Source organism: Anomaloglossus baeobatrachus, chromosome 4 (genome assembly GCF_048569485.1).
Source record: "Anomaloglossus baeobatrachus isolate aAnoBae1 chromosome 4, aAnoBae1.hap1, whole genome shotgun sequence".
Classification (NCBI taxonomy): domain Eukaryota; kingdom Metazoa; phylum Chordata; class Amphibia; order Anura; family Aromobatidae; genus Anomaloglossus; species Anomaloglossus baeobatrachus.
The window spans coordinates 135149663-135162627 of record NC_134356.1 but is presented as its reverse complement, the minus strand read 5'-3'; the positions used below and the strand labels follow the sequence as shown (position 1 = coordinate 135162627).

The window sequence follows — 12965 nt, the reverse complement described above, 5'->3', positions numbered from 1 at the left end:
AAAGCTGGCATTCTCTCAACATCAGGTGGGAAGAATGCCAGCTTCCAGTCATGCGCAGGAAAAAGAAGAAGCCAGACTGCTGGACTGATGTCATGCATCGCAAGTTCACAATGTAAGTTATTTATTTGATTTTTTTACTGCTAATTACCATTGTTTCAGTCCAGTTGTGGCTTTATACAGCAGGGAGGAGCATTCCTTGCTGTACTAAGTGAACATTGGAGCGATTGATCTGTCAATGGCCCTTTAAACATATTGTACGGCTCTCGCGGAATTATATTTCAAAATATGTGGCGTTTACGGCTCTCTTAGCCAAAAAGGTTCCTGACCCCTGATCTAGGGGTTGTCAGCTGAGGGACTCCTTGCTACAGTACTCCCTACCCACATTGCTGGAGACCACCATGTCCCTCGCTATAACAGAGGACAGATGCCTCAGGGAGAGATCCACTGAGACCAGGGTTCCCTTAGCCATGCCGGAGGTGGAGGTGCCACAGGTTGAGGAGGATGAGCCCATGCAGGTGGAGATGCTCTCCTGTCGTGGCCAGTCAGTTTCGGTACGCTGTGGGAAAAGAACCTGTTTTCATTGTGAACATGAGGGTCATTTTATTGGCACATGCCCTGCCTGTCCTAGGCACATCTCCCCTCCAAAGGAGCCGCACTGTTTTGGTCGCTTTGAGCAGGGTGACCAGGACTTTACTGTAGCCACTGTATTTCCCTCTGTGCTGACCACACCATTTGTTGCACATAGCAGGGATACTCATACTTATCCCACAGGCTGTGCCTGAATGCTCGGTTCATGAGCTGGTTTTTCTGTGTCTTTCAGGATGCACTGCTCGAACTGTAAAACCACTCACAGTGGACCTTTTTTTGTGGAAGAGGTCCTGGAGTGGATTTCTCCGCTGGTCTTCCTTTGATCCTGTGGCTGTAACGGAGAAGCACAGAGCTATTTATTCTTCCCCTAGCCTAAACGTAAGCCTCGGTTTTCCCCCCAAACAGGTGGTGGTTCACTTTGTCCTTTTTGATGTTGTCATTGTATGGTGTTGAAAGAGCCTGAGGTCTCTCCTTAAGGGGAGGGTACTGTCACGTGTATACAGGCTCAGGAGGATCAGTGTTCTCTATTACCACCTAGACCATGCACATTTAAACAGTGTTGTTTTCCTTCGGGCACTTTTGGGTTAACTTCTTCCCTGGTGCTGCAGCAGACTACTCAGCTGCCAACAGTTGCTCATTTTCGTCCTTTATATAATCCCTTTGCTTCCTGGAGAGGTTGTTGGATATTCAACTCAGTTGGAACTTAACCCAGGAGCAGAGAGTATGTCTGTTGCAATATGCTGCTTTTCGTGTCTGTGGCTATCAGCTGTGATTGTAATTAGCCATTCCTATTACCCCTTTTTCTTGTTACTTTTACCCGTTCTGTGCAACTTTGTTTTCCCTGGTGCAGGTTTTGATGTGTGTGAGTTTTTGTTTACCCCCTGTCTGCTGTTTTGTGTTGGTGGGTTTTTATGATCCCAGTCGGTCCCTTGGGTGGTGGGGACAGTGTTATCAGGCCCAGGATTGGAGACAGGGCCACATTGGAGGCTCAACCCTGACCACCTTCAGGTCTACCGTCGGGATAAGGGACAGCACAGGGTCCCCAGTTTTAGGGTCAGTTTAGGGGTTCCTGTGCCATTCTGGTCTTCCCATCCCCATACATTGTACACTGTATCAAATTGGTCTGCATGGCTGTCATCCCAGAAGGAAGCCCCTTCTATAGATGATGCACAAGAAAGCCCGCAAACAGTGTAGACAAGCAGACTAAGGACATGGATTACTGGAACCATGTCATGTAGCTTGATTTCCCAAATGTCTACTTTCCATCAGCACAATTTTTGTAACATTATTTTTTTGTTAGGAAGTTAGAAGGGTTCAAAGTTTATCAATAATTTCTAATTTTTCCAACAAAATTTACAAAATCATTTTTTTAGTGAGCACATCACATTTGAAGTTACTTTGAGAAGTCTAAGTGACAAAAAATACCCAAAGTGATATCATTCAAAAAACGTCACACCTCAAACTGCTCAAAACGACATCCAAGAAGTTTATTAACCCTTTATATGCTTCACAGGAGTTAAAGCAATGTGGAAGGAAAAAATTAAAATGTAACTTTTTCCCACAAAAATGTTGCTTTAGCCCCAAGATTTTATAAGGGTAATAAGAGAAAATTCAACATACAACTTGTTGTGCAATTTCTCCTGAGTACACTGATACCCCAGATGTGGTGGAAATCTACTGCTTGGGCGCAAAGCAGAGCTCGAAAAGGAAGGAGCGCCATTAAACCTTTTGGATGCAAAATTAGCTGTAATCATTAGTGAACACCATGAAGCTTTTGGAGAACCCCTGATGTGCCTAAACAGTAGAACTCCCCCCACAACTGACGCAATTTTGAAAGCTAGACACCTCAAAGAATTTATCTGGATATTTAGAGAAAACCTTGAACCTCCAAGTGCTTCATAGAAGTTTGCAATGTTGAGCCATGAAAATGATAAAAATACATTTTTACCACAAATATGTTGCTCTAACCTCAAATCTTCAATTTCACAAGGGTAATAGGAAACCATGCACAGAACAATTTGTTGTACAATTTCTCTCGAGTATGCCAATACCCCACATGTGATCAAAAACTACTTTTGAGGCACAGTGTAAAGTGAAGAAAGGAAAGAGGGCCATATTTGAGTTCAGATTTTGTTTGAATGGTTTGTGGATGCCATGTCAAAGCCCCTGATGTGCCTAAACAGTAGAGCTCATCCACAAGTGACCCCATTTTAGAAACTAGAACCCACAAGAAATTTACCTAGATGTTTGGAAAGCCCCTTGTACTACCATGTGCTCTACATAATTTCAAAACGATGAGGCATGAAAATGAAAAAATACATTTTTAACCACAAAAATGCTTCTTTAACCCAAATTTTTTATTTTCATAAGGGTCACAGGAAATAATGGACCACACAATTTCTTGTGCAATTTCTCCTGAGTACAACCTATACCCCAAATGGGGTTGAAAACTACTTTTTAAGCACAGTGCAAAGTGAAGAAAGGAAGGAGTGCCATATTTTACTTTAGATTTAGTATGAATAGTTTGCAGGTGCCTTGAAACATTGGCAAAGCCCCTGAGGTGCCAGAACAGAAACAAAAAACCCACAAGTGACCCAATTTCACAAACTACACCCTTCAGTGAAGTCATCTAGAAGTGCAGTGAGCATATTGACACCACAGGTGTGTCATAAAATGTTTCACTATTGAGCGGTAAAGAAAAGTAATTTCATTTTTACTACTAAAATGTTGTTTCAACCCCAGATTTCTAGTTTCCACAAGGGGAATAGGTAAAAAAGGTCTCATAATGTGTTACACAATTTTTACTTAACATGGTGATACCTCACATGTGATTGTACAAATACTGTTTGGCTGCATCAAAAGGGTTTCGGAGAAAAGGAGCACCATTTAATTTATGGGGCACAGATTTTTCTTGAATAGTTTCTGGATTGCATTGGCAGAGCCCTTAAGAGCCAGAATAAAAGAAACTCCCTCAAGTGACCACATTTTGCAAATTACACCCCTCTGGGAATTCATCTATCGGTGTACTGACGATTTAGTCTCTAGAAAACACAGATAGTGTCAAATGCATGAATGTTGCAGAATTGAAAATTGTAAATAAGCCCTTGTTTTTGCCCATTACATTGTAGCCCCGCTCATACTTCTGGAAATCTACACCCAGCAAATTAAGCTGGCTTTCCGCACTACATTATTGCCAAACATGTGGATGCTAACTGTGGTTTAGCCATGTTGCAGGACCCAATAGGGAGGGGATATTTGATTTTGGGGAGCAGATTTTGCTGGATTTATTTTTTGAGGGGGCGGGAGCCATAGCATTTTCCAGAGCCTTTTGTGCTACCAATAAATTGGAAGCCCCCTTTATTTCCGTTAACAGATTATGGACGTGAATGAGGACTTGTGTTATTGTGAGTGGAGTTAAATGCTATTTGGTTGCAATTTGGGATACAGAACATTTTTCATCATTTCACATTTATCCTTTGCTCTATGCTCTATGTTGAGCACTTAAATCAGGGTTTCCATCTACCTTTCCAAAATACGTGATTCAGATGAAACCCCCAAAAGATCCATTCACTAATGAGGCAACAGAGTTACTCTGGACTCTTTTTGTCCTCTGTTTAGCAGTGTCCGTCTTTTCAGAGTTGAATAAAAGTGTTTATGACTGTACTTTTGTGCACGTCTGAAATGATGGACACCACTGGACCACAACCTGAACAGGAGTTTAAAGTTACTCCTTCTGACTCATTACAGTAAGTATTCAATTGGGAATTAAGATTTTTTTTAATCACCAGATATTGAAGGCTATAGTTTTTCTTATTTTCTACCTTCAGAGTCATGTTAGGACTTGTTTGGAATTTGTGGGATGAGTTGGAATTTTTATTGGTACCATTTTGGGCCACATATTCTGATTGCTTTCTATTCCGCTTTATGTGAGGCAAAATCATGAAGAAACAGTAATGCCTTTTTATCTATTTCTTTTTTTACGTCATTCACTGTTTCTGTTACGGTTGCTGCGAGCACTGGAGACTATGTCCAGATTTCTTGCTACTGCACATGTGCGAGCGCTGGAGACTAAGTCCAGATTTCTTGCTACTGCACATGTGCGAGCGCCGGAGACTAAGTCCTATCTTGGAGCCATTGCACATGTGCGGGTGACATCATCGCTGACACGAGGTCACATGTCTCTGACACCTATGCCGATTGGTCGCTGGTCATGTGCTTGTGATGCCTTGCTCGGTGATAGGCCAGCATGACGTCACTCCTGTCGTTCTGGCAGCGGATTGGCTCTGGTGTCCTCCATCTTGGATGAGGCACAGAGTCTATATAAGACCCTGACACACACCGCATGGCGCTCAGTCCTCTTGGTTCATGCATAAGAGTAGACGCTCTGTGCGCGTTCCACTAGGCATTCCTCTGTCTATGCTAGGTGAGCGCTACCGGCAGGGTAGCGTTCTTATACCTTACAGCTTCGGCTGCTGTCCGTATCCTTACCTCTTAGGGGAGCGGACATAGGCAGGTGCCTGAGGCACATGGTCTGGCTGGGCCTTGTGGTTCGACTCGTAGGTGGACGTTGCCGCTAGGGTAACGTTCCTTATACTGCGTCTGGCAGTTGTTCGTATCCTCGCACACTAGGGGAGCGAACAGAGGTAGGAGCTTTGTGCGGCTTACGCTGCTGTTCGTCTCTTTTGCACCACTAGAAGAGCGGACCTAGGCAGGTGCCATATCTAGTGGTTCGTGTCCTCGCACACTAGTGGAGCGAACGCAGGTAGGAGCTTTGTGCGGCTTACGCTGCTGTTCGTCTCTTTTGCACCACTAGAAGAGCGGACCTAGGTAGGTGCCATTTCGCACACATTGCCTTTGTCTCTGTGATTATTAACAGAGATCATTCCACACACCCTCCAAGTAAGGGAGGAATTGCTTTACTTACTTATTATATCCTTCTGTGAGTTAACAGAGGTATTGCACTCTGCCATAGTCTGCAGCAGAGTCTTTGCACGGTGGACCCTGACTGTCTGATACTCCTTTAAGTTATTATCAGACAGCCCCCCGTAACATTAGGACTGAGCCAAGGGTCTGGCAGTTATGGCAGAATATCAGCAGTTACACCGTTACATACAAGTACTTGAGTCACGGCTCAAGAGTATAGAGGATAAACCTCAGACCATGGTGACATCTGCACATGATCCTCGACTTGCTCTGCCAAACAGATATTCTGGCGATGCCAGATCATGTCGTGGTTTCATTAGTCAGTGTCAGATACACCTAGAGGTCAACTCTTCTCGCTTCTCTACGGAGAGGTCCAGAGTAGGCTTTATCATCTCCTTACTTCAGGACAAAGCCTTAGAATGGGCGACTCCCCTATGGGAGCGCTCTGATGTGGTTACTCTGAGACATCAAGACTTTCTTGATGCTCTTAAGGCGGTATTCATGGGTCCGCAGGTTACCCATGATGCGGCCCTGAGACTGTTAGATCTATCTCAGGGTTCGTTATCCACTAGTTCTTATGCCATTGCTTTTAGAACTCTGGTGGCAGAACTAGATTGGCCAGAGAAGGTGTTGATTCCTATCTTCTGGAGAGGGTTGGCAGGCTATGTCAAGGATGCTCTTGCTACTCGTGAGGTCCCTGCTTCTCTGGAGGACTTGATCACAGTAGCAACGAGGATCGATGTACGCCATAAGGAACGTAGACTCGAGGTCTCTTCCTCACGCCCTAAGCATCGGGCTATTCCAGTTGTTGAGGGTCCACTACCATCTTCCTCAGCATCTGAAACATCTCCCACTCCTATGGAGTTAGGTCATACGTCTTCCAGACTACGCAAGTCTGGTCCTCCTATATGTTACGTATGTCGTCAGGCTGGGCACTATGCCAACAAGTGTCCTAGTCGTCAGGGAAACTCCCTGGCCTAGTAACCATTAGAGGGGGGTTACTAGAGACGTCTTCTGCACCCTCTAAGTGTTGTATCCCAGGTCAGCTCTCGTTATCTGAGAATACATGGCCTATTATGGCTTTTGTGGATTCCGGAGCTGACGGGACTTTTGTGTCCTCAGGATTTGTAAAGGGACACAATATTCCCTCTATCATGTTAGAGGCGCCTATTCCTGTCCGTGTTGTTAATGGAACTATGTTGTCTGACTCCATTACATTGAGGACAGTTCCCTTGCGCCTTTCCCTGTCTCAGGGTCACATAGAGGAGATTTCTTTTCTTGTTTTGCCTGAGGGTATAGACGACGTCCTTCTGGGTCTCCCATGGCTTCGGACTCATGCTCCTCACATTGACTGGGAGTCTGACAGCATTATTAGTTGGGGTTCGAAATGTCAGTCCCGATGTCTTCCCTTACCACCTAAGGTCATTGCGGTTGCATCTACTGATCTCTCTCCCATACCTACACCCTATCTGGATTTCGCTGACGTGTTCTCCAAACAGGGTGCTGAGGTTCTTCCACCCCATAGGCCGTATGACTGTGCCATAGACCTTATCCCAGGTTCGGTTCCACCTAAAGGCAGGGTTTACCCCCTGTCGATACCTGAGTCGGAGGCCATGTCGACCTATATAAGAGAGAGTTTAGAGAAGGGGTTCATTCGTAAGTCTGTCTCTCCCGCGGGAGCTGGGTTTTTCTTTGTTCGGAAGAAAGAGGATGATTTGCGTCCCTGCATAGATTACAGGGGTCTCAACGCAATCACAATAAAGAACAAATACCCATTACCTTTAATTTCTGAGCTCTTTGACAGACTGAGAGGAGCTCAAGTTTTTACGAAGTTGGATCTGCGGGGTGCGTATAACTTGGTACGAATTCGAAAGGGTGACGAATGGAAGACCGCTTTTAACACCCGAGACAGTCACTATGAATACCTCGTCATGCCTTTTGGGTTATGTAATGCACCCGCAGTATTTCAGGACTTCGTAAACTATGTGTTCAGGGATTTACTGTTATCCTTAGTAGTGGTGTATCTGGACGACATCCTGATTTTTTCTCCTGATCTGGAGACTCATCGTCAGGATGTCGTTCGTGTCCTTTCCCGTTTAAGGGAACACTAATTGTTTGCTAAACTCGAGAAATGTGTATTTGAGCAGTCCTCATTGCCTTTTTTGGGTTACATTATCTCACAAGAGTGCCTGGCTATGGATCCTGCGAAGCTCTCTGCTGTCCTGCAATGGTCCGAACCTCATTCCTTGAAGGCGGTGCAACGCTTCTTAGGATTCATAAATTATTACAGGCAGTTCATACCCCATTTTTCTACTTTGGTGGCCCCTTTGGTGGCCTTGACTAAGAAAGGTGCTAATCCCAAAGCCTGGTCTACTGAGACATCTCAGGCTTTTGAGGCAGTAAAAAGACACTTTTCAACTGCACCCGTTCTTCAAAGACCCGATGAGAGTAAGCCCTTCCTCTTAGAGGTTGATGCCTCTTCAGTGGGTGCTGGTGCGGTCTTGTATCAAAAGAACGGTGCAGGTAGAAAAAGACCGTGTTTCTTCTTTGCGAAAACCTTTTCACCGGCAGAGAGAAACTATACCATTGGGGATAGGGAACTGGTCGCCTTGAGATTAGCCTTGGAGGAGTGGCGTCACTTGCTGGAAGGAGCGAAACATCCTTTCCAGGTCTATACAGACCATAAGAATCTGACGTACTTACAAACCGCTCAGCGTCTGAATCCTCGCCAAGCCCGCTGGTCCTTGTTTTTCTCCCGCTTTCACTTCTCCATCAACTATCTGTCTGGGAGTAAGAATAACAAGGCAGACGCCCTGTCTCGCTCTATGCTTTCTACCCAGGAAGAGATTGACGAACCTCGTCTTATCCTTTCCTCCAGGGTTTTTCATACGCTCTCCCCTGTGACGTTAGACCAAATCCCACCGGGCAAGACCTTTGTTCGGCCTGATCGACAGAATGATATACTGTCGTGGGCCCACACCTCAAAGGTGGGTGGGCATTTTGGTATTAGGCGGACACGAGAGTTACTGGAGAGGTGGTATTGGTGGCCACACTTAGCCAGCCACGTCAAGAGATATGTCGGTTCCTGCTACTCGTGTGCTCGCAACCGTCCATTACGGCAGAGACCGGCTGGGCTCTTGCATCCTTTACCAGTGCCAGATAGACCATGGGAGGTGGTAGGCATGGACTTTGTGGGTGATCTTCCATGTTCACAGGGACATAGATTTGTGTGGGTCATTGCGGACCATTTCTCCCGGATGGTTCATCTCGTACCGTTATCGAGAATCCCATCTTCCAGGGTACTAGCCAAACTATTCCTCAAGCATGTCTTTAGGCTTCACGGGATGCCAGATCGTATCATTTGTGATAGAGGCCCGCAATTTACATCCCGTTTCTGGCGAGATCTTTGTAGCCTTCTGCAAATTGAGTTGAATCTCTCTTCGGCATACCATCCGGAGACCAATGGTTTGGCTGAACGTACCAATCAATCTATGATTATATACCTTCGACACTTTGTTGCTGAGAACCACGATAACTGGTCCTCCCTCCTACCCTGGGCAGAATTTTCCCTTAACAATTCGCTGGCTGAGGCCACTGGGCAGACACCATTCGTACTCAATAATGGTCAACACCCTAGGGTACCGGTACCGTTTCCCGCTGCTGCACCTCCTCCTCTTGTGGCCGACTGGGCAACTAATGCCAGAGAGGTTTGGGATCGGACTCAAGAGTCGATCCAAGCAGCTAAGGACCGTATGAAGACGGTGTCCGATCGGTTTCGTCGCCCGGCTCCTGTCTTTTCTCCAGGGGACTTTGTGTGGCTCTCTGTAAAACACGTGAGACTTAGAGTGAGCTCTGTCAAATTTGCTCCTCGCTTCCTGGGTCCTTATGAGGTTCTTCGACAGGTAAATCCTGTAGTCTACCAATTGAAGTTACCCGTCCATCTTAGGATTCATGACAAATTCCATGTCTCACTGCTAAAGCCGGCTATTTTACCTCACGCTCGTGAAGTGCACTCTCCTGCCTCTGATTCCTCTCGCTCTAGCTATGAGGTACGAGCCATAGTTTGTTCTAAGATGGTTAGAGGGCGCAGGTTCTTCTTGATAGATTGGGAGGGTTACGGCCCGGAACATCCCTCTTATGAGCCTGAGGAGGCTGTCCATGCTCCCGACTTAGTTGCCGATTACATGCATCGCCGGGAGGGGGGCCCTTGAGGGGGAGGTACTGTTACGGTTGCTGCGAGCACTGGAGACTATGTCCAGATTTCTTGCTACTGCACATGTGCGAGCGCTGGAGACTAAGTCCAGATTTCTTGCTACTGCACATGTGCGAGCGCCGGAGACTAAGTCCTATCTTGGAGCCATTGCACATGTGCGGGTGACATCATCGCTGACACGAGGTCACATGTCTCTGACACCTTCTATGCCAATTGGTCGCTGGTCATGTGCTTGTGATGCCTTGCTCGGTGATAGGCCAGCATGACGTCACTCCTGTCGTTCTGGCAGCGGATTGGCTCTGGTGTCCTCCATCTTGGATGAGGCACAGAGTCTATATAAGACCCTGACACACACCGCATGGCGCTCAGTCCTCTTGGTTCATGCATAAGAGTAGACGCTCTGTGCGCGTTCCTCTAGGCATTCCTCTGTCTATGCTAGGTGAGCGCTACCGGCAGGGTAGCGTTCTTATACCTTACAGCTTCGGCTGCTGTCCGTATCCTTACCTCTTAGGGGAGCGGACATAGGCAGGTGCCTGAGGCACATGGTCTGGCTGGGCCTTGTGGTTCGACTCGTAGGTGGACGTTGCCGCTAGGGTAACGTTCCTTATACTGCGTCTGGCAGTTGTTCGTATCCTCGCACACTAGGGGAGCGAACAGAGGTAGGAGCTTTGTGCGGCTTACGCTGCTGTTCGTCTCTTTTGCACCACTAGAAGAGCGGACCTAGGCAGGTGCCATATCTAGTGGTTCGTGTCCTCGCACACTAGTGGAGCGAACGCAGGTAGGAGCTTTGTGCGGCTTACGCTGCTGTTCGTCTCTTTTGCACCACTAGAAGAGCGGACCTAGGTAGGTGCCATTTCGCACACATTGCCTTTGTCTCTGTGATTATTAACAGAGATCATTCCACACACCCTCCAAGTAAGGGAGGAATTGCTTTACTTAAGGCCCCGTCACACTAAGCAACATCGCTAGCAACATCGCTGCTAACAAACAACTTTTGTGACGTTGCTAGCGATGTTGCTGTGTGTGACATCCAGCAACAACCTGTCCCCTGCTGCGAGGTCGTTGGTTGTTGCTGAATGTCCTGGGCCATTTTTTAGTTGTTGCTGTCCCGCTGTGAAGCGCAGATCGCTGTGTGTGACAGCGAGACAGCAACAACTAAATGTGCAGGCAGCAGGAGCTGGCTTCTGCAGAGGCTGGTAACCAATGTAAACATCGGGTAACCAAGAAGCCCTGTCCTTGGTTACCCGATATTTACCTTTGTTACCAGCCTCCCCCACTCTCACTGTCAGTGCCGGCTCCTGCTCTGTGCACATGTAGCTGCAGGACACATCGGGTTAATTAACCCGATGTGTGCTGTAACTAGGAGAGCAAGGAGCCAGCGCTCAGTGTGCGCTGCTCCCTGCTCTGTGCACATTTAGCTGCAGCACACATCGGGTAATTAACCCCATGTGTGCTGTACTAGGAGAGCAGGGAGCCAGCGCTAAGCATTGTGCGCTGCTCCCTGCTCTGTGCACATTTAGCTGCAGCACACATCGGGTAATTAACCCCATGTGTGCTGTACTAGGAGAGCAAGGAGCCAGCGCTCAGTGTGCGCTGCTCCCTGCTCTCTGCACGTGTAGCTGCGTGAGCTGGTAACCAAGGTAAATATCGGGTTGGTTTCCCGATATTTACCTTAGTTACCAAGCGCAGCATCTTCCACGCGGCGCTGGGGGCTGGTCACTGGTTGCTGGTGAGCTCACCAGCAACTCGTGTAGCGACGCTCCAGCGATCCCTGCCAGGTCAGGTTGCTGATGGGATCGCTGGAGCGTTGCAGTGTGACATCTCACCAGCAACCTCCTAGCAACTTACCAGCGATGCCTATCGTTGTTGGGATCGCTGGTAAGTTGCTTAGTGTGACTGGACCTTTACTTATTATATCCTTCTGTGAGTTAACAGAGGTATTGCACTCTGCGATAGTCTGCAGCAGAGTCTTTGCACGGTGGACCCTGACTGTCTGATACTCCTTTAAGTTATTATCAGACAGCCCCCCGTAACAGTTTCAGACAAGTGATGTGATGACATCTTTATTCTTCAGGCCCGTACAGCAATATCACTTTACATTTTTTTTTTATGTTTTGCCGCTTTTACAACATAAAAACTATTTTAAGAAAAAAAAATGTTTTTACATTGCTTTATTCTGAGAGCTATAACTTTTTTATTTTTTATGCAGGCGCTGGACCTGAGACAACATTACACCTTGAATTTCTTTGGAACTTGACGGGCTGCTTATCCACCATCTGGACTTTCCTGGTTGTAACCTTTCAGCAATTGTTCTCTGACATCGAAGTCCAGGGAGATTAGCTACAGTGCTAATCTTAATTATAAACATCTTCATTATATTGTGCACCAATGACACAGGAACATCAAGATCTGGCGATGGACTTGTACCCTTTAGATAGTTGATATTTTTCAAGAATTTGGTTCTCAAGTCCTTAAACAGTTCTCTTCTTCTCTTTCTGTTCTCCATGCTTAGTGTGGCACACACAGACATACAATGCAAAGATTGAATCAACTTCTACCTTTTTATTTATTTTCAGGTGTGGTTTTCGTATTGCCCAGACCTGTTTCAAACTCACCTGTGGCATGTATGAGCATCACATGGAAATGTGCCAACAATTTTGTCAAAACATATTCTTCTGGTTTTTCACATATTTGTGAAATTATGTCCAATTTGTCTTCTTTTCTGTACTTGACTTGCATTTTTCCAAAGCACACAAAGTAAATAAACAGGTTGCACAACAGAACATGTGCAATTGCAATTACTATCTAATTAACGCTGCTGGTGATTAAACTAAAGTTAATAATGACAACATTCAGTAGCGCCTGCGCAGGTGGTATATTAAATTAATATGAAGTCAATAACAAAAATCTGAATAATACTAATGATACATTTTTTTCACAGTGTAAAATCGAAAACAAACTGGATTCAATAGGATGTGTGTTTTTTATTCATTCCAGCATCTAAACAAATTTCATACCGAAACATAAATTAAGTTAAAATTTCTCTTTAAACACAATGAAAATGACGAAAATGACTATACATTTAAAAGATTTTTCCTTGACTTCTACCAGGTACAATTTGAACTGACAGACGTTTACGACTTGTTACTGTAGAGAATGCAGTGTATAATTGACCATATGTGAATAAAGGATCAGGTAGGAGAACGCCAATCTTATCGAATGTTTGTCCTTGCGATTTTGT

General features: G+C 45.9%; 1 long non-coding RNA gene across 1 annotated transcript in view; it reads left to right on the top strand.

Annotated features, from left to right (window-relative positions):
• LOC142301307 (uncharacterized) overlaps positions 1 to 12487 on the top strand; it is an 87986-nt gene extending 75499 nt beyond the window's left edge. The window contains exon 3 of the long non-coding RNA XR_012752752.1: positions 11934 to 12487. This is a non-coding gene — a long non-coding RNA (uncharacterized LOC142301307). The remainder of the gene's footprint in view (positions 1 to 11933) is intronic.
• The last annotated feature ends 478 nt before the right edge of the window (positions 12488 to 12965 follow it).